Here is a 5,201-nt window from a genome sequence, read left to right as displayed (position 1 = left end):
GATTGTATTTTGAGAGTCCTATGTAACCCAGGGAGGCCCAAAAGGAAGTTGCACTGACAATCCAGCATGTATTTTATGTTTTTGATTCCTTTTTCTAACAGCAAATATGTCAAACATATCAAGAGATATGCATACTAGATTATAGTTGAATATATTCATAACATATTCATATTTCACAGCTGAATATGATTATATTATACTACAAATATATTATTGGGTTGGAGCTCTGAATATGATATGATTATAATATATTATGCCCATAAAATAATATAATTATATTTGGCCAGCACTAAATGCAACGCCGAATAAGTACCGTGCGCGGGGTCGAACCCGCGCACAGCTGGTGGCTGGCGGAGGCTGGTTGGACGCCGGCGCGTTACCGCGGGCGTTGCTCGCGCTGCAGCGGCCTGCGAGTCGCGACGGCAACCACCGCACCCGCGAGAACGCGCATATATATGTGCTCTCCACAAGTTACGGTCCTGCACAGCCAAGATGACGGCCGCCGGCCGGCCGGTCGGTATGGGGATAAAAGTACTTACCCCCGGGCCGCCCGCGGCATGCATGCCAAAAAACCGGACAGGGCGGCAACTGGCATCGAAGACGAAAAACACTAGGTGCAAAAAACCTACTCCGATGGTTCCCATCAACACAGACACCACACGCGCCGGAGTCGTACGCAGCGCGGACCGGACGGCGAGAGCGTGGGCAGTAAACGCGAAAGTCACATCGCGTTGCCCCAGGGACTCGCCGCTCGCGAGGTTAGCACGACGGAACGACCCGGAAGGGAGTTACATTGCCGCAATTGAACCTGCTGGTGCATAGGCGCTGGCAGGCCCCGACACTGTATCCGGCGAACAGTTCTGGACGCACTGGGTCCGTGTCTGTTATCCGATTCGACCGCGGGACGACGTGATGTGCTGTGATGAATACACAGGATGTGCCGGTGATATGGTAGTGAAGGATACAGCCATCATTCAGTGAGCTGTACGGCTGCATATGGCCTGTCCTTCGGCCCGGGACTCATTCCTGTCAGATCTATCACAATCAGCATCAGAAGGCAATGCTCATACTTATATATATATATATATATATATATATATATTACGACGACACACCGCAGGCTTCGCTCTTGACATACCACCCCGTTCACTCCCACTATTGACTAGCTCTGAAAATGGACTTTGCGCCACAACACACTTCTATCCACATTAGTGGTAAGCATATTAGCTTGTTAAATCACAATATATATGCACAATGACAAATGATAGGTGGCCAGGGAGGTGGCGGAGGGAATGGAATAGAACAAGGTGGAATGGGGGGGAGCTGGAGGAGGGCCAGTGATCACTGGTAGTTTCAATACCCATTATCACACATCCCCAGCTGGGTGAGTTTTAAATGTCAATTAATGAACTTTGCTCATAATTATCAAAAGAAAAAACCTTGGCCTGGACAGTAAGTCTGATGAATCAAAATATATTGGTACTTGAGCATGTCTGGCAGAACCATACCATGGCTGTTCCCGTCCTGTGGATAGCTTCACTGGCCGCCAAGATATCCTTGCAAAACTCAAACAATTCTTTGGAGAGACAAGCCTCCAAAGTCCAAAGGTTGTGCTTCTGCATGGTTTGGGTGGGATAGGGAAGACTCAGAGTGCACTCAAATTTATTGCAGAATCCGGCTCAAGGTATGATTCTATGTGTAAGGGCAACCCCGGAGGCCTGAGATCAAGGTCCTGGCAGGGGAGGATCCAAAGAGTGAATAAGGGTAGACGAATACAAACAAGGCTGACCTGGCAGGGGAGGATCCAAAGAGAAGAAACTCTGAGGGTCCACCTGCCAGGTAGCCAACTATATACCGCGCTCTTGATGCGCCAAGAATGATCGTTGCTCCATGCAATATGCCCGCGCCATGTCGCATGCCAGGTCCCAGGAGGATCTTCCTGCAGATCCTGATGCATTACCTACGTTGATTCCTATCGGTGGACAAAACGACGGTCGCTTGGGCATCACGTAGGTAATTGATGGACAGGTGTCTGATGCCGAGATGCGATGGACAGATGCCAAGGTGGGGGTTCCCCTGACATCACCCCCCCCTTTGAATGCGGCGTCTCGACGCATAGACCGGAACGGAATCGAGTCGAAGGTCGCGGAGGCGATGTGTCGTGGCTTGCCAGGGTACTTATGATAGAACTCCGCAATTTTCTCCGGGGCGAAGACACGGTCGAAGCGGACCCACTGGTCGTGGCGATGCGTCGTAGCCTTTCCATCTGACGAAGTAGTTCAGCCGTTTATACCTCACCCTTGCGTCCAAGATTTCCTCTACTTCCCACTCCGGGACTCCGTCCTCGAGGTCCGGAGGGGGCTGGTCGTAGCCGGGGCGTCCATCGAAGGGGTCATCCTGGGCGAGCTCGAGCTTGACAACGGGGAAGACCGGGTGGAGCTTCGAGTACCGCGGAGGGAGGTCGAGCTTGTAGGCACCTTTGCTGATCTCCGCGACTATCTTGAACGGTCCAAGGCGGCGATGGGAGAACTTTTCCGAGGGGCGAGTCGTCCTGATGTCAGAGGCATCCAGCCAAACACGGTCGCCAACCTTAAACTCCGGAGACGGAGTCCGTCTCCGGTCGTAGTAGCGCTTGTACTCCTCTTTGGCCTTAGTGAGCGCGGCCTTGGCTTCAGCAACACCAGTGGCGATCCGGTCGCGGAACTCGTTCACTGACTCCATGGCGGAACGGACTCCGGGTTCGAAGCCCATGCGCGGGAGCCGTCCCGTGTCCGTCATGAAGGGGACCTGCTGTGTGGAGGAGTGAACGTGGTTGTTGTAGGCGAACTCCGCGGCCGGAATCAGCTCATCCCAGTCGTCCTGCTGGTAGTTGGTGAAGATCCGCAAGTACTGCTCCAACTCCTGGTTGACGCGCTCTGTCTGACCGTCTGTCTGCGGGTGGTACGCGGTGGACGTGGCAGGCTTGATGCCGATTAGGCGCCAGAGTTCTCGGGTGAAGTCCGCGATGAACTGCGAGCCGCGGTCGGAGACGTACTTCTCCGGAGTCCCATGGTGCCGCCAGACGTTCCGGTAGTAGAGGCGGGCTGCCCCTACTGCATCGACCGTCGTATGACACTCCGAGAAGTGGGCGCGCTTTCCGAGGGTGTCAACGACGACCATGATCGCGTCGTACCCATGGGCTTCGGGAAGCTCTACGATGAAGTCGACGGAGACGGTATGCCAGCGTTCCGGGGGCGTTTCCGTGGGGTGCAGCTCTCCATGGGGCAGTCTCCGGAGTGCCTTGGTGCGACAGCACAAGTCGCAAGTTGCGACATACCGGCCGATATGACGGGACATTTGGGGCCACCAGTAGTTCCGGGAGACCAACTCCAAGGTCTTGAAGCGACCTGCATGTCCGGCGACTCGAGTGTCATGGCAGAGCTCGATGATGCGTCTCCGAAGGTCCTTGTCCTTTGGTACGACGATCTTCCCTCGGAAATGGAGAAGACCGCCGGAGACGGCCCACTCGTCAGACCGTGAGGAGCGGGGGCCTCGAGCTTGACCTTGAACCTTAAGAAGTTGCCGGGCCGCTAGTGCGACGGGCTCCTCCAGGTCAGGCTCACCGGAGAGGGCATCACGGATGTCGCGGAGGAGTTCAGAGCCGGGACCGGAAACGGAAACGCCCTCGAGTGCGCGGACGTGGAAGAGTTCAGGCCGCAGAAGGACGACATCGGAGTTGTCGGAATCGACTCCGTGGTCGGGTCTCCGGGAGAGGGCGTCAGGTCGACCCATGTCGCGGCCAGGCTTGTGGTGCAGCGTGAAATCGAACCGGGAAAGGTACAGGGACCACCGGGCCTGTCTCCGGTTGAGGTGCTGCGTCTTCCTGAAGTACTCCAAATTCTTATGGTCAGTCCAAATCTCGACAGGGTGCGCGGCGCCCTCGAGGAAGTGTCTATACTCCTCGAGTGCGCGGATGATCGCGAGCATCTCCTTGTCGTGGATTTCGTAGTTGCGCTGGACATCATTTAAGCTTTTGGAATAGAATGCTACAGGGTGCCACTTCCCGTCCGGGGCGGATTGTGAAAGAACCGCCCCCGTCGCATAATCAGAGCTGTCCGCCTCGAGTCGGAAAGGCCGTGCGTCGTCCGGAATCGCCAGGACCGGTTCCGAGGTGACCGCGTCCTTGATCGCTTGGAACGCGGAGGCCTCCGCGTCGCCCCAAGTCCATTGCTGGTCCTTCTTGGTGAGCACGAAAAGAGGGCGTGCAAGGGTCGAGAAGTCCCGAATGAACCTGCGGTAGAAGTTAGCAAACCCAAGGAACTGTTGAACATCCTTCTTGTTGTCCGGAGTCGGCCAAGCGGAGACGCCTGCGACCTTGACGGGGTCCATTTCGACGTGGTTGTGGGAGAGTTTGTCAGGCCGAAATACATCACCAAGGGCTCGAACAGGCCTCGGTTAGTCCGGAAAGCCGCCTTCCACTCGTCACCTTCCTTGATCCGGACGTTGTTGAAGCCCCAACGGACGTCGAGTTTGGTGAAGTAACGAGCGCCTTTGAGCCGGTTGATGAGGTCGCTGATCAGCGGAAGGGGGTACCGGTTTTTGACAGTCATCGCGTTGAGAGCACGGTAGTCCTGGACGAAGCGGAGTCCGCCGTCCTTCTTCTTGACGAAGAAGACCGGAGACGCCATCGGAGACTTGGAGGGGCGAATCCGGCCCGTCGAAAGCCCTTCCTCGATGAACGCGTCGAGCTCGCGTTGCTCAAGGGGCGAGATGGGGTACACCTTGCAGTTGGTGGGCTTAGCATCGGGGACGAGTTCAATGGCGTGGTCCCAGGCCCTCCGTTCCCGGTAGCGTATCGAAGGACTCCTTGTTGAAGACGTCCTGGAACTCCTTAGCCCAGTCCGGGATCTCGGAGGGCGGAGGGGCAGAGTTCCTGGCAAAGGCTTCGGCCAGGCGCTGTGAGACGGTGCTACCTGCGCGTATCTCCTCCGAGGGACGAAACGAGGTGTAGAAGATGCGGTCACCATCTTCGAGCTGGTCATCCTCGTCGTCCGAGTCCGAGTCCGGTGTCAGATCAGGCAGGTCGGAATCGAGACCGGAGTCGGAATCATCTCCGTCCTCAGGGCCAGAGAGGTCCATAGTGCAAACCGAGGGGAACGGGCCGGAGCGGAGACGTTTCTGAAGTGACCGGAGTCGCCGTAACTCGGTCCGTTCGACACGCT

The sequence above is a fragment of the Mycena indigotica genome, assembly GCF_014461135.1.
Source record: "Mycena indigotica strain 171206Taipei chromosome Unknown Mind.scaff0007, whole genome shotgun sequence".
NCBI classification, from domain to species: Eukaryota; Fungi; Basidiomycota; class Agaricomycetes; order Agaricales; family Mycenaceae; genus Mycena; species Mycena indigotica.
Note: the sequence above shows the minus strand (reverse complement) of the source record.